The sequence below is a fragment of the Canis aureus genome, chromosome 1, assembly GCF_053574225.1.
Source record: "Canis aureus isolate CA01 chromosome 1, VMU_Caureus_v.1.0, whole genome shotgun sequence".
In the NCBI taxonomy this organism is placed as follows: Eukaryota; Metazoa; Chordata; class Mammalia; order Carnivora; family Canidae; genus Canis; species Canis aureus.
This window is the reverse complement of record NC_135611.1, coordinates 8,183,771-8,206,633: the sequence shown is the minus strand read 5'-3', so window position 1 is coordinate 8,206,633 and position 22,863 is coordinate 8,183,771. Positions and strand designations below refer to the sequence as shown.

Sequence of the window (22,863 nt, the reverse complement as noted above, 5' to 3'; positions counted from 1 at the left end):
CTATCAGAAGAGCATTAAATAGATGCCAGTTTGAGGAATACTGTTACACTCTCATGACTTTCTTCTCTGTTTTGGTTGACAGGAGGCTTGGGGTAAAATCTGCAAATTCCTAACCTTCAATTTCCCATCTCTGGCCTGGCCAAGGTGGCCAGAGACAGCGTGGTGAAGCCTCCCATCCGCTGGGCCTTGCTGCCTTTGTGAGCTGTGCACAGGGCTCCCGCTGCCCGCCACCCCCCTCCCCCCTGCTTTACGCTCCCTTTCTCTGTGGCCCAGGCATCAGGCCCTGCCTTAGTTTTCTCATTTATTTCAACTACTTACCTCTTTCTGTCCTGGGCATCTTACTGACTTTTGCCCTTGTTTTGGTTCAGATCTTCCAAACACCCAATAGTGAAGGCAGATCCGTAGGCCGTGTCCCTCTACCACACATCTTCTCCCGTTTCTGTGGCTGAAAACTCAGTCTCGTGCAGTGAGCCCCACACATGCGATCCCCAGCACACACTCAGATATTGCTCCTTTTTATGGCCTTTATTCCCACCACCTTGTTTTCCTCCCTTCATTTCTCTTCTCTTCACATTGCCAACTTCTTTATTCATTATTCTGTCTTCTGCACAGTTCTGCAAGCTGGCCCAGGTCCTTTACGCAATGAGATGATGGTATAAACTTGAAAATGAATAGGTTGCTCCCTTTCCAACACCGGAGGAAGCCAGCCAGATGGAAGTGGGGGTGACAACATGGATGGGTCATGGGGAGGAATGTTGGAGAGTCCTTTTGGAGGCTGGGAGATGCCAGGTAAAGCTCAGTGAGCACATGCCTCTTTCAGACGCTCGCCTTCCTGGCCTGATGGACCTCAGTGGAAATCTCAGCTCCCACCCCTACTGGTTGTGCCATCTGGGTCAGGGTCTTGGGAGAGAAACCCTATGAATTGTCAGCGCCTTCCAAAATGTGCGGATCTGGAATGCTGGGCTGCAGAAGCACGTAGGCCGCGAATCTGTCTTCCAAGCACCTGCTTGCAGCTCACATGTGCTGCCGTGGCCGTGTGACTTTCTGGTCTCGGCTGCGCACACAGCAGCCACTCTGGCGACTGGCTGTGTCTGGGGAGGAATGCCTCGTGTGCTTATTACTTCATTGATCAGAATTCTTCCAACTGAAGTCAAATGACCTGCACTCATCCTGGCTGCTTCCTGGGTATTCCTGAATGACACAGTGGAATGATGCATTGAGAACCAGCGTTTAATTATTGAACAGGGCCTGCCTCTGAACTGTTTGATTAAAAGAAACACCACAGACACACTTTCTGACCCTGGTGCCGCATCCTTTCTTTCATGCCTCGATTTGTCAACATTGATTTGTCTTTTTCAAAACCGAACTAGAGAATTTCATAAAAATTTCATTTGTCTTGCGTTAGAACAAACACACCTCACTTATTGGATTGAGGTCGCCTCCTTTTGCCTCCCGGATTCATCCTAACATCACTACCAATTTGATGTTTCTGAAATACATCTTTCAGCTTGTCTGTTGTGGCCAGAGACCCTTCCGAACTCCGGGTATCTACAGGTTAAAATCTAAACACATGATTTTTTTTTTTTTTCAGGCTTTCTAAGCTTTGACAGTTTAGATCCAGTTTCTGGTTGTAGCTTTATTTTCTGTTAGTGCTTCCATTCCACGATCCATTAGCTCCAATGACACTAGCTTTTTTAAGTTTCCATTTTAAGATTTTGATTAGAATGGGTACCAGTACATTTCCCAATGTGTGCCATAATGATGCTGACAGTAGCGGCTGTAGTGGTATCAGAAGTAGTGAAAGTGATGGAAACCACACTCAAGTGTTCCAATCTTATGCCTTTTTTTTTGTCTCCCGGGCCTTTGTCTTTTATCTTCTTTTCACACCTTTTCTCATCTATCCTAACATCATTTCAAGCTCTTCTCAGGTCACTCCTCCCTCTTAAGGCTCCTCAACCTAGAAAATAAGCTAGAATAAGCTCTCTTCTGAGCTACTATGATTCTTACTTGGCAACCATTGCTTAGCACACCGTTGCAACGGTGTCAACTAGCTGCCTTTTTTCAGGTGTGTTTAGAAAGTCCTTAGGTTGAAGGAGAGACTTATACACTTTCCTTACAGGTGAAGGGCATCTACTTCAAATCCTTTGTGAGATGTAGGTGATTCTATATAGAAAATTAAATTCCGGTCTACTCAATATGTACGTGTGGACACACTCATACACAGGAACAATAAACTAGAGAAGCAAAAACACTTGCAAGAAAATGGCAGGTGGTGATTCTTCACCTTTCTATAATTTCTTTCATTTCCCTCCTCCATCCCTCCCTCCTTCTCTCTCTCTGTCTCTCTTTCCTTCTTTCTTCTCTCTCTCTGTGGTGCTACGTCATCCTGACCAGATACAGTGAAATGAGGACAGTGAACTGAGTTGATTAATTGCCAGTTTAGCATTTAATTTATTATCTACTGTTAACTTATAAGAGGTACAATTTGTGTGGAAGAAAATTGAGCAAGATTTTAAAAAAGATTTTAGAAGAGATACATACTTGATCTTATGCTTCCTTGATATGTTCTGATACAGTCCTACAAGTACCCTACTAATGATTATAGTAGAACTGATGATGAAACAGGAATGCAAACATAAAAACTTTGAGTGGACAATTTGATAATTTTTACTCAAATTGCAGTAAAATAAAGAGAAACTTGTTGTCTTCCAATTGTTTGGCTCTAATTTTCCCTGGAAAGATCTTTTTCCAAGGGAAGCTGAGGATTTCTGGGAATAGTGTGAAAGAAGCCCTGGCATTGAGTGTGGTGTGGACTACAGGGAGGTTGGCTGCATCAGCATTAATGCCCTCTCTCAGGCTCCAGCTACACCTATGCATCATTAATTTTTGAGAAATAGGGATCTCACCTTGGGATCTAACCTACTTTTGGTTTATGGACAATTCCTAAATGGAATTGTTAAAATAAGTGTTGCCTAATTATAACAATACATTTGTTTTCCTTGACCATCTTTGGTTTTGACTTCTTTTTACTTGTTATAATATAATTATTTAGGGATGGATGATTGGCTTGTTTTATGTGCCGGATGTGTTGTGTACTGATTAAGCTAAAAAGTATTCGCCTATGCCCACAGGCCACTAATGAAATGAGAATCAGCGTAGAAACCTAATCAATCAATGCTTTGCAAGGATTCCATTTTCTCTAGTCACATAGGATGGATGAATCGGAGCGGGGGGTGAAGGGGGAGACTCATGGTACTTTGGTGTTTTTGCTGAGTTTTATGACACCAGTTGTGGCCTGAAAACCCTCCAGACACCATGATTTCTGTGTGTGATGTTCTGCACCCTGCATTCATTCTGTGCCATTGTACTTTGGCTCAATGGAGGGCAAATCAGTGGGGTTTACATGTAATTTCAGTTGAGCCTGGAATGTGGGGCCAAGAGCTAGAGAAGGATTTGTGTGTAATCTCCGCTGATTATTTTCTAATTGTGTAATTATTACGTTTTCAGTTAAATCATTCATTAAATGCATTTTATGAAGATTAATGCTAGTGAGTGGGGCTTTGGAATCTTTGGAACTCTTCTTTTGTGAGTGGACAAGATCCTCCCTCCTTTCCTTCCTCCCTCCCTCCCTCCCTCCCTCCCTCCCTTCCTTCCTTCCTTCCTTCCTTCCTTCCTTCCTTCCTTCCTTCCTTCCTTCCTTCCTCCCCTCCTCCTTCCCTTCCTTCTTCTCCTTTGTTGGCTTCCTGATTAACCTAGAAGCAATCCAGGTGAAGCCAGTTCCAGACTTCTTGAGCTAACCGCCATGAAGAAGAAATGCAATAATAGTGGCATATCCCCATACTTTTTACATCCCAAAACACTTGATTTTTTTTCTCCTTTGTGAAAGATTTCAGTTTTTTGAATCCCTGAACATATTTGTTTGTGTTTTTTAAAGAGACACTTAAAACTTTCAGACTTGTGGGGATCCCTGGGTGGCTCAGCGGTTTGGTGCCTGTCTTCAGCCCAGGGTGTGATCCTGGAGTCCCGATTGAGTCCCACATCGGGCTCCCTGCATGGTGCCTGCTTCTCCCTCTGCCTGTCTCTCTCTCTCTCTTTCTCTCTGTCTCTCATGAATAAATTAAATCTTTAAAAAAAACCTTTCAGACTTGTATGAAATCTAGTGTATGAGATGATAGTAATTATGGGAGGAAATTGGGAAAAGAAAACAAAGGAGAGGGATCCCTGGGTGGCGCAGCGGTTTGGCGCCTGCCTTTGGCCCAGGGCGTGATCCTGGAGACCCAGGATCGAGTCCCACATCGGGCTCCCGGTGCATGGAGCCTGCTTCTCCCTCTGCCTGTGTCTCTGCGCCTCTCTCTCTCTCTCTGTGACTATCATAAATAAATAAAAATTAAAAAAAAAAAGAAAAGAAAACAAAGGAGATAATGTAGATTTTAGAGTAGATCACATGTAGGCATACACACACACGCACATTTGTGCACATATTTTACAAGCAGCCTTAGAAGAAGGAATGGTGATCTAGACATGAATTTGGAGTCACAGTTCCTTGCTGGCATTGGCATGAGACTAAGGAGGGAGAAATGACGCTTTTACCAAGTACAATAGGGCAGGACTTGGGAAACCAGTCACCCAGGCATGCTGAATTTCCTTCCTTAGATGTGATGTACACAATATGTTAATTTGAGTTACCTAAATCTTTCTCTAAAGTTATCAAGTGACTTGGCATAATCAGACATGATTAAATAGGGAAACTAGAAAATATATGCATTCCTTCTTTAAAGAAGAATGCACAAAACTGAACCTTGCTTCTCAATATGCCTGAATGCACATCCAGGCACTGGTTTCATGTCAGAACGGGTGTTTGCTCGCAGGGGCAATCTCAGAACTCAGGGTCATGTTTCCATCTGGAGGGCTGTGTATTTGGGTAACACTTCTGCGTCCCTCTGCCCCCTCAATCACTTCTTCCCAGTAGAGGGGAACATGACACTTCTCTGGTTGGTAAAATGAAGGAATCAGACAAGCTTGGCTCAGCCCTGCTGACTTCCTGTTTTTACTCCCACACCTGCCCTGGATTAGCCGTCCATCTAAAGGATGTGTTCTCCTCTGGAGCCAATTGGCTGAAGTTCAAATCTTACTTCTGCTAATGACTACCGATGTGATCTTGGGGACATTTCTTAAATTTGGGGTGTCTCACTTTGTTTTGTCTTTCTAGTTTGAAAGTACATAATAGAATAGATTGCCTCCTTGGATGTTGTGTGGAAGAGCCTTTAATTGGTTGAAGATAATGGAGAATTTTGGGGAGATAAACAGATTAAGCACTGTATACCCTACCCCTCACCTTCAGAGAAAGCCAACAAATTCTGAAGTATGTGTTTTGTTGGAGACTGAAATTAAAGTTGGGGTGTTGTATATACCAAAAATGATGCCTGGCACCTAACAGACACTTGACAAATATTTGTTGAATGAGGCCTTTATTAAAAGAAGGAATGAATATTTTGAAATTTTGTCAGGTAATTCTGCTAAATATTCCCTCACCCCCACAGCACACACGCATGCGCACATATGTGTGTGCAAACACTTCACTTATGCACTCATTCATATCACCTGTAGAGATTCCTTGTAAATTTTACTTTTTTGGGGGCTGATTCTTATTGAATTGTCTGTGATGCATATGCTTTCTAAGGATAGTAGGCTAGATTTTTTTTCCATTTATAAGCATTGTTAAGAATATATTTATTTTGCACTAATTTAAAAAGTCGTATTTACAAACCATCAGCATTTTCTGAGTGTATTTGACAGATTACACCACTTGCTTCATGATCCAAATATAGTCTGCTTAATAGGTAGCAATGTCTTATACAATCACTGTTGAGTCATACACTCCAAAGGGAGGGAATGACTCATGGGAAGTGTGTCTCATACCGGGAAAGAAAAAGCTGGGACACAATCATCGATTTCTTACTTCTTTTATAATCATGGATTTTTAAAAGCTTCAAACTCAAAATCTAAAGTTGTCTTTCTCCATTTTATATTCATTAATACAGTATATTATGGCCAGATACAGGTAACTATAGATCCTCAGAATATTATCATCTAGGCTAATTATTATCAAGCAATCGATTTTTCCTTAGGTTTGTATTGGAGAAACCGCATAGTAGCTTGATGAGGGTTCTTATCACTCATTACAAATTTGCTTTAGTTATACTACTGCCTTTTTAATTCAACGTTGAAAATACATAGTATGATGGAGATTTTCTACTTGGATGTAATGTGGAATGATGAAATAATAGTCTTTCAGTAGTTGAAGAATATAGAGGATTTAAGAGAGTTAAACTCAAAATGATATAGGAGTCCACAGCTTGGATTAAAAAAATACAGGTTATTTACTTGCTGCTTGTAATTAGATCATGTAGTTTGTAAAAAGTAATGTTTAGTTTTATGGTAAAATAGAAAAAAGAAGTGAAATTTACTTAGTATTTTCTTCCTAATGGAAGACTGGTGTTACATGTTTTTTTTTTTTTTTTATACTCAGAGGTAAATGCAGTGCTTCTAAGGGGCTCACAGAGCTCCCAGTACTGTGATAGGTGCCGGGTGAGCATTGGCTAATTTAATTTTCGCAACAACCTGGTGACTATGTTCACCCTGGTTTTTTAAATGGAAGAAAAAAAAAGTATTCAATAAATAAATCCAAAAGCATGATATCTCCAATAGAAATAAATTCTATGAAACATTTTGCTGTAATAGATTTATGACATTTGGGAAGAAAATCTCAGAAGGATTTTGGGAATCCCAAATTTGCACATACATCTTCCCATAAAATACAAGCACAGTGGTCTGCTGATGATAGCAAAGCTCATTTGGGAGGCATGGGGTATCAGAGGTGGGCATGGCTCACCCCCTAACAGCCACACCCATGTTCATATACCCATAAGACCATGCACAGGGGTGCGGTTCCAGGGAGGGCACCAGAAATATGACAAGTCAAGGCCCTTCATTTGTGGAGAGCTGAGATTATGTATATTAAATTTAAGAATGCCCATGTATTCCTTATAATCTCTTTCCGTGCTTGTTTTTATGTATTTGAATAATGCACTATATACAGATATGTATCCTGCTTTTCCCCTTAAATTATCAAAGTATTGCCCATGTCATTAGAAGAATTAAAATTCCTTATAACATCAAGTATGGATTTGATTATATTAAGGAACTACTTACCATTTATATTTTAAGTGTAATAGTGATACTGCAATATTTTAAGACTCCTTATCTTGGAATGACATACTCCATAATTTATGGATGGAATGATATGAATGTGAGGATTTTGCTTCTAAATATGTTTGGGGGGTAGAGTTAGGGGGAGTACAGATGAAGTCAATTTGGTAGTGTATTGATAATTGTTGCAACTTGGTGATGGGAACTTGGGAATTCATTATACATACCATTCTCTGTATTTTTTGCCCATTTAAGCAGTTCCATGATAAAAAGTTAAAATTTTTTACAAATCTAATTTCTTAAATCTTTATGATGTTCACAATATGGATATATTTTAATTTATTTAATCATTTATTATTTGGGCACATTTCCTGATTTATCTGATTTTTCATGATCATATATGATACAACAGTCAACATTTTTTCCCCAACATTTCTTTGTGCATGAAATTTCATCCACATCTAAATTTCTTTCCTTGGGAGAGATTTGCACGTGTCATATTACTGCATCAATGAGTGTAGTCATTTAAATGTGATATGCCATTTGTTTTCAGGTAGATTGAATATATTTGCCATTCTTAAACTATCAGCATTACATGCCATCCTTTAAAAATATATCTTCAATTGATATTTTATTAAAAATATTGGAAGAATATGTATTTCCTAAAATAGGTATTTGAATAATATACAGACATTTATGCTGATAGCAGAAAATATGGAAACTACAGAACAGTCACCACTCTACTAGAGAATCACTGGTGAAATGTGATGATGTTTCATAACAATCTTTTTTCAAAATATTTTGAAATATTCTCTGCTGTTCAGTTATAATGATAGCTGGAGGCATTATATAACTTTATTTTGTAACTTTTTTTTCAGTACAGATGTGAAAAGTTTCACATCTATTATTTACTATTGCAATGTCAAATAAAGTTAGTTAGGAAGAAGTTTCAGAGAAAAAGATAAATTGGGAAAAGACCATAGTCACCGAGTTGGAAAGTGACATGGGGAGTTCTTGCCATGTTGCAGCAGTTAGAATGGAAATGTAACATCAGGTTTTCAAAGCCAACTCTCAAATGCATGTCTTCACTTTCCCTTCTTTATGGCCAAATGAAGACCTCATTTGAGATTTATAGGTAGGGCAGCCTTTTCCTGAGCATACGAGATTCCTCAGAAAAGGGTCTTAAAGTCCTATCTTCACCTTGGGATTGGGTTGTCCCTGGATGTTCCTGGTCTCTCCATCTTGTACTTCCCTGAGGGATGACTGTGGAACCTGTTACACCCTCTTCTTGAGATACTGTTTGCTTCCATTTTATAAAGTTATAAAGGCAATATATACTCTTGGAAAAAAATTCCTACAGAACCAAGGAGTGTCATAGGAACAAAGTTTATACACAGTTTTTTAGACTACTTTCCCTTAGTTTTGTACAATTGGCAAGTTTTCTGGGTCATTAAAATGCCATTATTAGGGTTGTAAGAGACACAGCCACATCTTGGGCGTGTCCCACCGCTGGTTTGATATCCCAGGATATTGCCACATTGGGGTGATGTACTTGCTGCCATAGGGTGAGCAGCCTTTGCCGACTGGCCAGACTCTGCTCCCCTTGCAGCCTCCTACACTCAGCAACCCTGAGTCTGTTTTTCCCTAGTCACTTTAGAACTTGATAAAGCGGGCAGCCTGGGTGGCTCAGCAGTTTAGCGCTGCCTTAGCCCAGGGCATGATCCTGGAGACCAGGGATCCAGTCCCACATCAGTCTCCCTGCATGGAGCCTGCTTCTCCCTCTGCCTGTGTCTCTGCTTCTCTCTCTCTCTGTGTCTCTCATGAATCAATAAAATATTTAAAAAAAAAGAACTTGATAAAGCAATGCATAATGGGTTGTGGTCTGGCTTCCCAATGAATAAAATTGGAGCTACAACCTGGATCCCTGAGTGAGCTCACTCCCCATGGAAAGAGTTTTGGCTAATGAGAGGAAAAGACCTTGGTGAGAGACCTGGGCAGAATGGTTCTCCCCATTGCTTGCTTCTTTGCCTTCCCTCCTACCATGGACTTGCATCTCCTTAAATACAGCATCAGCATTTATGTAGTCATTGCCTCAGACCTGGCTTCCTGGAGAACAGGAGCTCAGGCAGAGAATTAGCCAGGTGAAGAGGGGGTTAACGTGTGTCAGGGAGGAGACAAAGGATGTCTAAAGCTTTGCGGGTTGGGGAGCATGGTAGGTTAAAAAGGGTTGGCAAATGTGGAGAGAGAAAGAGGAGAGATGCCTGATGTAAACTGGGGTGGGTGAGGGTGGTGGGCAAGGACATTGAAGGCAGTGTAGACCACAGGAAGCAGTTTTGTCCTGATCCTAAGAGCAATAGCAATCCACTATTGGGTTTTTGGCCGGAAAGAAGTGGGATGGGATGGGGTAGTAAAGTCCCATTTGAATTTGTAAAGAGCGCTCTGGCTCTGTTGGGTAGAGTAGATGGAAGCAGGGCTGCACTGTTGGCTGATGCGTAAGGCAGTGCCTGCAGATTGCAGGACAAGGATGACCTTAGCTCAGACTACCATGGAGAAGAGGGCAGATCTGAGAGTCATTTGAGAGACAAAACAGTTAGGACTGGTAATAGCTGGGATGTGTAACCTGAGGCACCAGATGACCCCTGAGTGTCCAGATGGGCTACCTTTTGGGTGCTGGTGGCACTTATGGAGTGGGAAGCACTGGGACAAGATGAAGCTGGGGAAAGATCTTAAGTTTGATTTTGGAAATACACTGTCCTGTGAATAGTGTAACATTTGTCTGACCTTGGGAGAGAGATCTGGGCTGGGTAGAGATATTCGTGAGGCACCCAGTTTAACTGGTGGTTGGACTGGGCGAGGGAAGGAGGAGAGGGCAGATTTGGCCCCTTGGGATTTCATGTTTTCAAATGACTGAGAGTGTGGGTTGGGTTAGCCTTTTGCTCAGTACATCCATGTAACAGGGAATCCCCCTCTCAAATCTGAAGTTGAATTATATGCTAAAGAGCACATTATGGCCTGAATTATGTCTCAAAAGCGTTGTCCAAGGTAGAGCTTTTAGGCTGGGATTCACTCTTCTCTCATTATTTGGGAGTATTTTATTTTCAAATAATTGGAGACATGCTGGAATTCTTCCCCCAAACTCCAGTTGCCAAGGCTGGATGTATCTGTCCTTGAACACCCCCATTTATGGAAGAGCCCATAGGCAGGGCTCAATATCCTGTACTTTCTGTATTGCTGTCTGTGAAATGTTGCAGTCACAGATCAGCTTTAGAAAATTAAGAGGCACATAACTTTGACTGCCTGAGATAATAGCACCACCATACTGTCATTATGAGGGTGGAATGAGGTAGGGTGAGGTAGCCAACCACGTTGCTGTAGGTTACAGACACCATGTTTCTGAGCTAGGTTCCTTATATCAATGTCTAAGGAGATGACAATTCTGAGAACAAATTGGGTATAGACCACTGATTAAGTTTAAAGCCGAAGCATTATTTTCTCTGTATTTAGAAGAAATTGTATCAGAATCCTGCAAATGGCGTATAAATGTCTTGTTTACCCAAGCAATTCAGATTTTCTCTTGATAGTATATTGACTGGTAAGTGGGGCATATCATGAGCAGGCATATTACTACGAGGCCATTGTGAAGCTTCATTCTCAATAACTTTTGCTTTAGATGTTCTGTGTGCAGCTGTACTGAATTATCATTTAATATTCCAGAAGGTAAATGAGCTAGGGTAAGCATCCACAACTGTACATTATTAGTATGTTCTCTAAGTATTTCAGACCTTGAAATTAGCAGAATGTGGATCATTATTATTAACTTGGCGATCATTTTTAGCTCTTTACTTGCTTGGGAGTGTTTGGTCTCCTGCTTCAAATGCTTTCGGGAATGACAGCTCATGTGGACCGTGACAATGCTACGTCCTTTCTCACATCTATCCCTTGGTGGAAGATTTTACTCCTTTCCCAACTGGCTTCCAGTCTCTGTTTGCCCTACACATCTGTCATTCAACCCTTGCTGTTTCCCACTTAACACCAGTAGGTAGGACACATTTATAACAGGATATAGTCTAAACTAATGATTCTTGGGGCACTTGGGGGGCTCAGTCAGCTCAGCATCTGACTCTTGATTTTGGCTCAGGTCATGATCTCAGGGTTGTGATGGGCGTGGAGCCTGCTCAAGATTCTTTTTCTCTCCCTCTCCATCTATCCCTCCCCACCGCCTCCAAAACAAACAAACAAACAAACAAACAAACAAACACACAAACAAACAAAGATTCTTTTCCTGGTATGAAGAAAACAAGTCTGAATAAAAGTGTGAGGTGGTTTGAGAAATTTCACTCAATTAGAATAAGTTTGTATTTGGAATGCAAATGTACTTGGGTACGTGGAAAAGCTTACATTATTTCATAATGTAAATAAAATAAAATAATAAATGTTAAATGAAAATGGAAAAGTAACCCTTGGCAAAAATTTCTTGGCAAGTGGAACTATGCTGACTATGGAATAAGAAAGCATTTGATGTAAATCCCACTATTATGAAAAGTGTGGCATGTTTGTTAATTATAGATAATATTCTCATGTGATTTAGGTGGACAGATACTGTTGGCCTATGGCCGCTCATTCAATGTTTATGCTTCTATTCATTCTGGCTAACAAAAATTACAGTTTTGGGGATCCCTGGGTGGTGCAGTAGTTTGACGCCTGCCTTTGGCCCAGGGCGTGATCCTGGAGACCCGGGATCGAATCCCACGTCAAGCTCCTGGTGCATGGAGCCTGCTTCTCCCTCTGCCTGTGTCTCTGCCTCTCTCTCTCACTGTGTGCCTATCATAAATAAATTTAAAAAAAAATTACAGTTTTGTATAGATGGCAAAGTATTTAGTTTTGGTGGACAAATCATAGTTGGTCTCAGAATCATAGCAATTCTGTGTTGTTTTTTAAAAAGACTTTATTTATTTATTTGAGAGCACACATGAGCAGGGGAGGGGGCAGAGGAAGAAGGAGACTCCTCTACTGAGCGGGGAGCTCAACATGGGCTGAGAACACGACCGGAGCTAAAGGCAAATGGTTAACCGATTGAGCCACCCAGGTGCCCCAATTCTGTGTTTCTTTGAAGGTGAATGTTGTAAGGGGCCATGAGACCCAGTTCTAGGACATAATCTATGACAGGAAGACTGATAGGCTTCTGTGGGAAAATTTTCCTCCTTGATAAGCGAGAGATCTGTAATGAGATCTTATTTTTGCTGTCCCTTGCTTTCTGGGTTTGGCATGATGCCTGCGCTGTGGCAGCCATCCTGTGACAATGAAGATTTAAGCCTGAGGACAAGGACAAGACCCTGAAACAAGGTTGAGGGAGCTTAGGCTTAATGGCCTTCTTGAACCATTGAAACAACTCTGTGATTGCCTCTCAAATGACTTCTTTTTAGTAAATCATAAATATGCTTATGCACATAGCCACCAGTAATCAAGTTTTTGATTACTCTTGTTAAAATCAAATAATTTTTATACTATAATTTAGTACATAAAAGCCATTTTTGAACCCCTAGAAGCATCCTGTCTCTTATTTTGTCTTCAGCAGGAGTTAGGTTTTATTTTTTTAATTTTTATTTATTTATTTTATTTTTTTAGGAGTTGGTTTTAATATTGGCTTTATCAGCCAAGTATCAAAAGATTATCAATGTAAAATAATTTATTGTGGGCATCACCAATTACTGACTAGTGATAGACTGAATATAGATTCCTACTGAAAATAAACACAAAGTTCCTTTTTCATCATTCATGAAAGAACACATGCTTGGAAGACTTCTATCTGCTTTCTATCAAAAGCAACCAGCATCGTTTCTTTCTCTGCAAGAATGATGGGTCAGTACTCTTTGTTTTCCTCTTCTTTGAGGTAGCTAATTATGGAAATATAAAATCGAAAAATTTACAAGGCTTATATCTAGGATTGATTCACGTATATTGAAAAGAGTGGAACTGTAGATGGGGACAGAGTATTTCATGTCTAAAAGTTCTGAGCAAGAATTTCACATGGCCCCTCTCGACTACTTTGAAAAATTTCAAGTCATCCTCATGCAGATTTTATGTAAGAAAAAGTTAAAATCTGAGAACTTACAGTTCCAATTAAAAATAGATATTTTTAAAATGTCTTATCTTTGAGGAAACCTGATGGAAAAGTTCATTACAAGGACTTACAAACTGTACCTGGAATGAGGAAGAAATTTAATACGAATTTGTTTATTTTTTTTAAAGATTTTATTTATTTATTCATAATAGTCACACAGAGAGAGACAGAGAGGCAGAGACACAGACAGAGAGAGAAGCAGGCTCCACGCAGGGACCCCGACGTGGGATTAGATCCTGGGTCTCCAGGATCACGCCCCAGGCCAAAGGCAGGCGCCAAACCACTGCGCCACCCAGGGATCCCTACGAATTTGTTTAGATGTATAGTTGTATTAGAGTTCTCCAGAGAAACAGAATCAATAGCATGTGTGTGTGTGTGTGTGTGTGTGTGTGAGTGTGTATACATTTCTTCATTTCTTTTTACTTTTTTAAGGTTTTATTTATTTATTCATGAGAGACACACACACAGAGGCAGAGACACAGGCAGAGGGAGAAGCAGGATCCATGCAGGGAGCCAGATCCAGGACTCAATCCCAGGACACCAGGGTCACACCCTGAGCTGAGGGCAGATGGTTAACCACTGAGCCACCTGGGCATCCCTGTGTATACATTTCTTTTTTTTCTTTTTAAAGATTTTATTTATTCACTCATGAGAGACACAGAGAGAAAGAGAGAGGCAGAGACACAGGCAGAGGCAGAAGCAGGCCCCATGCAGAGAGTCCCAGAGTCCTGGGACTCGAACCCGGGACTCCAGGATCACACCCTGGGCCAAAGGCAGGTGCTAAACCGCTGAGCCCCCTGTATATACATTTCTTATGCATCAAACATGAACATATAAAGAATATTGACTCACATGAGTGTGGAAGCAGCAAGTCCTAATTCTACAGTGTAGGCCAGCAGGCTGAACAACCAAGGAAGAGCTGATGCTGCCATGTGGATCTGAAGGCAGAATTCTTTCTTCTTAGAGAGAGGTCAGTCTTTGTGTTATTAAGGTCTTCAACTGATTGGGTGAGGCCCACCCACATTGTGGAGGCAATCTGCTTTAATCCAAGTCTACTGATTTAAATGTTAGTGTCATCTAAAGAAATGCCTTCACAGAAATACCTAAGATAATGTTTGTCAAATATCTGGGTACCATGGCCCAGTTAAGTTGACACATGAAACCAACTGTCATAGTAGTCAAGAATTAAATTAATAATTTAGTGTGTCAAAAAAAAATGTAGTGTGTCAAACTGTAAAATGTGCCAAGAATGATGTCATTACTCTTATGCTATTCATTGCAATGAATTTTACAGCAAAACAATTTTTTCCAACTTCTAATTTATACATATGTGGCTAAAAAAGGCCTATGGAAAAAAAAAATCCAAATTTGTCTCAAGCCCTGAGGATTACAGTAAAGCTTATGATAGCCATTGCCAGTGAATAAAATTTTTTGATATAATGAAATAATCTGGGGAAAAATGATTGAAGCATTAATTGATGAAGTGCCAGCGATGCTGGTGTTGTAATAGAGATTTTCGGTGGGAAGATCAAGAAGGGACACATGTTATTCTCTCTGGAATGCATCAGATTGTTCACAAGCAAATATTAACTTTGAAAACCCTGCCCTGTGATCCAAGGGAGGACTTCGTTCTTGCTATTAATGTGGTTACTTACCAACCAATGTTGAATAGCAGATTGTTCACGTTGCAGTGTGAAGATTGTAAATGCTAGAATTTGCTTATTTTCCACAGTGACATCATTTGAACGTCTATCAGAATTTTTGAGATTCAGATTACAGTATCTTCTCATTGGACTTGAAGTTTTAAAAAAATGAAGCTATTTTCCCATTTTCCCCCTGTGTTTGGGAATTTCTTTTGAAGATGCTTTCACTACTCAAGGGAGGGGAAAAAGATAAAACCAAGGGCTTACTTATTTTTAGAGTTGATGTAGTGAATATATTTTGTCCTAATGTATTACAAATCAAAAGATAACTTTCTAAGAAGACTATTCTGAGTTATTTAACCCTAAGAAAGATCATAGTTCATCCAATGATCCTTAGAACTCTGTACACTATTAGGGTCTTAGAAGAAAATCATCAATGCAATCTGTACCCTCTTTCTGGAAGCTTTGAAGAAAAAAGATTTATTATTTTTAGAAGGAGAGAGAGTGAGAGACAGTAGAGGGAGGGGCAGAGGGAGTGAGAGAATCTCAAGCAGACTCCTTGCTAGGCACAGAGCCTGACGTGGGTTTTGTCCCAGGACCCTGAGATCATGACTTGAGCCAGAATCAAGAGTCAGCCACTTAACCAACTGAGTCTCTCAGTGCTCCCTTCCTGGCAACTTTAATGGTTCAGTGAGAATCTGGTTTTGCTTTTTTTTAAGGCAAGAGTAGGTACTATTAAAAAAATATATAGCTTTGCCACATTCCACTGTGGTTGATATGACAACTTTTCCATTAACTTGATGTATTGGGATACACCCCCCACAAGATTTGCTTGTGCTTGATAAGATGTTGCTCAAACACTTGGGTCTTAGGTCCAGGAGGAGCCATTAACATGGATTCCCCCCAAAGTAATGACCACCCCAGGCTTATGAGCACCCCGAGCATGGATCAGATGGTGCCAGGTGATAGGCATCATTCCAAAATCTTTCTTTTTTGTCCATTCATCCAATGGACTGACTTCTTTTCTTTAGTAAACGTCCAATGTTAAAAAGAAAAAAAAAAAGACTTAATTGGATGTACCACAAAGGTTGGCTCAAGAGACCTGAAATTGGCTGCTTATAAATTATTGTAATTAGGCTACAGAAAACATGTTGCAATCTTGTCAAAGGGAAATATGCTTGTCCAGATCTATAACCTGAAGTTGCTCTGGTTTTGGAACACCAGGGAAAAACACTAAATGCTTCAATCTTCCAAAAATGGTAATTTTCAAGAGAGCTTAGCATATTTGGCAAATAACTGAGCTTCAAAAATGTTGAACTTGCAACTGAGGAAAAAACCTACAGCATCTGTAAATAAGTTCCAGCCACAGATATGAGACACTGTGGCACCGAATGCCTCATCCTTTTAATGAAGATCTCAAAGGGCCCTGGTCTTGATAGTGATTGAAAGGAAGGAAAGCACACCTTATCTGGGGAAGAACCAATCTGGAGAATGAGTGCATGGCCTCCTATGCCCTGGCGTAGAAGGGAGCTTGCACAAAACCCTCCTCGGAGATGTTCAGTTTCATCAAATGATCCAGAAAAGTTTTAGTTTTTAAAGTTAACATTTGACAGATTTGGCATAATTAACTTCTAGAAAGTAGCTTTTAGGATTTGATCACGAGGCAAATTGGTGTTCCCTTGCTGGCTTTGGACATGCTCTCATCTTTTAATCTGTATGTGATGGAGAAGTACTTGCCTTATGTGTCTTGTTGTCTATAACTGCATTGATATTGAGCATGAGCTGTGTTTTCTCTCTTTCATGACCCACAGAATATAAAACTTGTAGCCAGATCATATGACTAAATTGTGCGTGTGTTGTGTGTATGTGTATGGATATAATTCTAAAGTTATTCCTTTGTTTTATTTTTAGTTTCAATATTTAATTTATTTTTGAAATTTCAGGGGTGCCTGGGGCAGCTCAGTCAGTTAAGCATTCAACTCTTGATTTTGGTTCAGGTCATGGTCGCATGGTCATGAGATGGAGTCAGACTCTGCTCAGTGAGAAGTCTGAGATTTTCTCCCTCTGCCCCTCCCCCTGTGCTCACTCTTTTGTTCATGCTCTTCTCTCTCTCTCTCTCTCTCTCTTTCTTTCCAAATAAATAGATAAATAAATAAATAAAACTCAATTAACATTAAAGGCAGGCAGATGTTTCTGTTTATCTAAGGGGCCATGGGTTAAAAGTTGATAACCCTGATTCTAAACTCTTTAGTCTTGGAAGCAAGCCTGTTAGAAACACAGGAACCCTTTTCTATGACTGTTCCCTCTCCAGGACTCACCATATTTTGTCCTATTTCTTTGTTTTCTCATACTCTGTTGCTTTTCTCTTGATATGCACCACTCTCATATTTCTACTCAGAGTATTCCTATTTATCCCTGAGACTAAATTCAGATGGTACCTCCTCTAAGATGGCTTTCATGATTACACTGGCACATTTAACATTTCCTTCATCCATGCTAGTACAACTTTGTATATAATACTATTTGTGTTTTTGTAAAGACTTTGAAAAATACATAACATGTGCAAAAATATATTCATCTTATAAAAGTTGGAGCATTACAGGTGAAGGTAAATCCTCCTTTGACCATTGTCTTCAGTTCCTCCTCCTACACTCCTTAGATGGAATCCCTATTCTCAGCGTGGGAAATATTATACCAGGCCATTTCCATGTATATGTGTATATATATCTTTATATAAAGTAGATAGTACTGTCTTTTATGTGAGTTGCAAAAATTGGCAGTTATAACAATGCTTGTGGTGTTCTGCAAATTGGTGATTTCTTTGCATATCTGTCTCAGCTTGTAGGAGAATTTCACCCATCCCATCAGATGGCAAAGTCCTTTGGTCTAAAGATGATGATGATGATGATGATGAGTGTGTATGTGTGTGTCATTTTATCCCTTGGACCTTCTCTGTGCAGTCCTGTCAATAGTGCCTAGACAATGATCATTACGTAGTATTTTAATGTATGTCTGTTGCCTATTAAGTATCCATGTTGCTCTTTCATGACTATAGGAAGACAATAAAAAAAATTTAAAATCTAATCTTTAAAAATTAAAACTAAATCTGCCATACTGCCCAGAAGTTTTACTTCTGGGTATATGTTTATTGCAGCATTATTCACAATAGTCAAAATATGGAAACAACATAAGTACCCATCAACAGATGAATGGATAAAGAAGATTTTATATATATAATGGAATATTGTTATATATAGAGAGAGGAATATTGTCCAGCCATGAGAAGGAAGGACGTCCTGTCATTTGTGACAATCTTGACGCCGGAAAAGATGAATACTGCATGATGTCACTTACATGTAGAATCTAAAAAAGCCAAACATATTAAAACAAAGGGTAAAGTGGTAATTACCAGGGGCTGAGAGGCGGCGGGATAGGACAGATGTTGTTTCAGGAGACAAACTTGCAGTGAGTAGTGAATAAATCCTAGGGACCTAATGCATGGTATAGGGAATATAGACCAGAATATCATCAGATTTGCTCAGAATCCAGAGCTTAATTATTGCAACCATGTAAAAGAAATGCTAATTACGTAATATAATAAAGGTGCTAATTATCTTTACAATGGCAATCGTATTACAATATGTATCAAATTAACATATTTTTTTCTGGAGAGAGACAAAGCGTGAGCAGGTTGGGGGTGGCAAGTTGGGACAGAGGGAGAGGGAGAGAAGAATCCTAAGTAGGTTCAATTGTGGGGCTCGATTGACCCTGAGATCATGACCTGAGCCCAAACCAAGATTTGGGTGCTTAACCAACTGAGCCACCCAGGCTCCCTAATATGTTATATGTTTTAAATTTACACAATGTTATGTGTCAAATTTATTTCAATAAAAAAAGATTGTATAGGCTGGTCACAAAGTGATAAACAAGTCTATTTCATGTGAGTGTTTTACTTAAGGAACATAAGAGAAATTATTGTTGGATTATTGAAGGGAGTTAATGGAAGAGAAGTTTACTGAGGCCAAATCAAAACCAGCTTGGTTACATGCATTTCTTCTTTTGTTTTTACAAAGCATGTTGCTAGTTATACTCTGAAAATTAGTTCAAGTTGTCCTGGGGCGGATAGTAGCAGACAAGTAAGCATAAATATTAACCGTTCCAGTATTATAGAAATGACAATGTCTTCTCTCAGGGGGTATACATGCCTCTGGCAAAGAGGAAAATTGCCTGGATGGCACATTTTCTTCTTCCAGTATGTGTCTCCAGTAGATGCAAAGGCAAAAAACAAACTCTTGATGGCTGGTTCTGTTCATGTTTAATGGATTTTTTGGAATACCAAGTCTCAAGGATCTTCTGCTATGGCTAATCGTGATACAAACAGGGTCAGGTAAAATCTGATCTTCCCTAGTGGAGCTACGTCTCAGGCCAGCGGGAAATCGCACTCACGTATTCCTCAGGATGTGGGGTCCCTACAGGGAAAGTGTGTGATTTGAAGTCAGAAAGCTTTTGCTTCAAGTCCCAGCACTGCCCTTTGCCAGTTGTATGAATTTGGGCAATTTATTGAATTTTTCTGCACGTCGGTTTACTCATCTGTAAAATTGGACTAATAGTTTCTCCACAGATGGTAAAGCATGATGTCCAGTCAGGTAAAGTCCAGTTAGGTAAAGCATAACCCAGCCTCATTCCCATGTTTGCGTGGGGGTCATTCTTGGCTCTCCTTTTGTTCTCACACCTTTCCCAAACCTGTTTGAGGGAAAAGTCTCTGACTGTTGTGTGCTTTTGCTGGGGGTTGTCTTGGGTATTGTCTGGGTGTTCCTCAGAATCTACTCAGTCTCCACCGTTCTCTACCCTGCACTGTCTCATCAATCCATCTTTCTCTGGCTGCATGGAGGGATGCTGTTTCCCCTGGCCTCTTGTCAGGCTTGGCCAATGTATGGCGTTGGTAGAGCTGAGCTGAAAAGAATTCTGTTATCCCAGGAACAAAAGGGCTCCTGGTCAGCCTTTCCCCCAGGGATCTGGTGACATAGTATTTTAATACCTATTGCCTGATAAGTATTATGTATCCATATTGTCCTTCATCACTAAAAGAATCAAACCAAAATTTAGGACTGAATAATGGCCAATAAGATATATAATATGTGTAATCTCTAGGCAGGTGACATATATGTACTGGAATTTATAGAGGTGATCTTCCTCATGGGTTAGAGGAGAAAGTTTTCAGAGTGATGCTTCCATCACAGTTACTACAAAAGACCAGCTTTGTCCATTTTCTTTCAAAATAGTTTCCTAATTAAGATGATATGGCTTGATGACAAAGTGATAAACAAGTCCGTTTCAGTGAGTGTCTTCCTTAAGTAGGGAACATCAGGGCTCCCTCTCTTGCCGTGAGGTCTCCTTCTCTTGGCAGATGCCCTATTCTTGCTTATTGGGTCCCCCTACTTTATAAATATCCCTTTTGTGGAACTCTCCTGTGTTACCTGTGACTGTTTTCTGTGCCCTGTCTTTCTGATGGTCCCTGACCCACTGAGAGAAAGGGTGGGTTGACTCTGCCACCCTCTCCGTGCACTCTGCAGACATCATAACTAGGGCAGTAAATGTACCCTGCTAGCGGCTCCAGAATGAACGAATGGTTCTCAAGTCTGGTACAGAGTTGAACTGCAGAAAAGTCTGTTTTCTGAGATCCCAGTGAAGTTGGATAGATTTATTTATTCCTGGAAAGTTTGGAAATTTAATGAGAACTCTCCTTCTGTGACATTTCATAGCAAGGAGTCAGTTATTAAAACCAAAAACAACACAAAACCAGAACTGGTAGAAAAATGGAAGAGCTCTGATAATTTTGTATGTGGTTGCCAAGATGGATGTGATAGATCGATGCAATCATTTCAATTGTCTTCTTGGAATAGAGTAATTTTTATACTCAAATGGATCATGTAATAGCCTATATTTATAACAAGTATTCCTCAATGTAATCCATTTGTTATTCTGTATTCTGGTGATTTTAGTCATATACATTACATTTGATCATGAAAAACAAATACACCCAAATTACCGAAACCCAAGAAACAAAGAGTTTTTAAAAAATCTTCCTTCTAAACTCATCTCTATTTTACAGGTGATTTAAAACTTAAGTATTCAGTAACAGAGAGCAGTTATAAGTATAATCTTAAATATTTATTTGACTTTATGACACTTATGTTAGGTATTTTTAGAATATTTGACATTAAGATTAAAGTTAATATATAGTTTCTGACAATACATCAACTAAGGCTTAGAGTATTAATCAGCTATTGTGATACTAACAACTTAATCACTATTAATCTATCAAACACAAAATCTTTGCTGAAATGATTTTAATTATGACAGAGTAAAAATAGATCTCCACTCACCTTGTCGTGGTTGGGAGAAGATATCTACCCTACAATTAACACTGGTTGTGCCTTTTTCTAGCCCTCTGACTTTGAGCAAGGGACTCCAGTTTTTAGGCTTCCATTTCCCCATCTGCAAAATAATGAAACGATAACTGGTTATAAGTTCTCCACAAGGTTATTTTAAGCTTTAACAATGCTAGTGCTTTGAAAAGCGTAGGATGTCAACCTTGAGGGTGTATGTCATTTTATTTCAAAAGTTTTCTTCTGAATTGCAGAAGACCTTTTTTTTAATGTAATGGGGAAAATGAGTAGAAAATAAATATGTGAAAAAATAAAAATTTCTTCCTGCCTAGCTTGTTCAGCATTTCCTTTAATATGGGGAATGGGCCTTTGTTAGTGCATAGGAGTATGTGACAATTCACAGAAGAATTTGTTGCTATTTGGATGGGTTAGTTCTCCTGTGGATTTAATTATAGCAAAAGCATCAATATTTTCAGCTTGAGAAGGGATGATTTTTATCCTTTTTGGCACAGATGACAGATTTGTGTTATCTTTCTTTCTTAATGTTGTATAATCCCAGAATAGGGAGCAAATATCTAAATTTGTTGCCTCTGCATTTTAGGAGGACACTTAACTGGATCTAAAACTTTCTCTTTGGGTGATATCTTAAGGTGTACATAGACCCAGTATATATTTAAAATTTATAGTTAAAGTAATCATCATCTTAGAATTTTAGAATTTGAAGGTAACCATCCTCCTCATCAGAAAACTGAGATCTGAGATGCATTACTTGCACAGTTCAATAGTGAACCAACCAGTGGTGGAGAGGACTAGAGCTTGGGCCTCCCAATGATCAGATCAGCACTCTTTTAATTTTTATTTTTTAAAAGATTTATTAATTTATTTTAGAGAGAGAGAGAGAGAGATTGAGCATGTGGTGGGGGGGGGGGGTGGGGCAGAGGGAGACAGAATCTGAAGCAGATTCCATGCTGAGCATGGAGCCTGACATGGGGCTTGATCTTCCTGAGATCATGACCTGAGCCAAAATCAAGAGTCAGATGCTTAATCCACTGAGCCATCCAGGCACCCCTTGGCACTCTTTTTAATATTTATTCATTCATTCTGTGAGCCCATCAATAATTCCCTCTAATTACTACTATAGAGAGACATGCAAGTACTTATAGGTTACTTCCTTCTAGCAGAAAAGATGCAATATATTTCAATATATGCATCAGAGTAAAAAATTATCAATTTTTACTCATTTTCCTATTACCCTATAACCCTGTTTTATTTATTTTGAGACTTTTATAGTAAGGGCATTCTGGTACAGTAGTCTAGGCTCTCATCCTCTTGTTCATACAACTGAAGGACATTAGAGTTTACAGTTTATTATTGTTTTCCCAGGACTTAGTTTCAATGGCTGGTGCATGAGAGGTTTTTCTGTCTGTCTTTCTTTCCCTTCCTCCTTCCCTCTCTCCCCTCCTTCCCTTTCTCCCTTTCTCTCTCTCTTTCTTTCCTTCCT

At 39.7% G+C, this 22,863-nt stretch overlaps 1 long non-coding RNA gene across 3 annotated transcripts in view; it reads right to left on the bottom strand.

Moving 5' to 3' along the window:
• LOC144323583 (uncharacterized) overlaps window positions 1-22,863 on the bottom strand; it is a 44,539-nt gene that overhangs the window by 9,690 nt on the left and 11,986 nt on the right. For all 3 annotated transcript variants that reach the window (XR_013389007.1, XR_013389000.1, XR_013389015.1), the window contains exon 2: window positions 21,360-21,471. This is a non-coding gene — a long non-coding RNA (uncharacterized LOC144323583). The remainder of the gene's footprint in view (window positions 1-21,359; window positions 21,472-22,863) is intronic.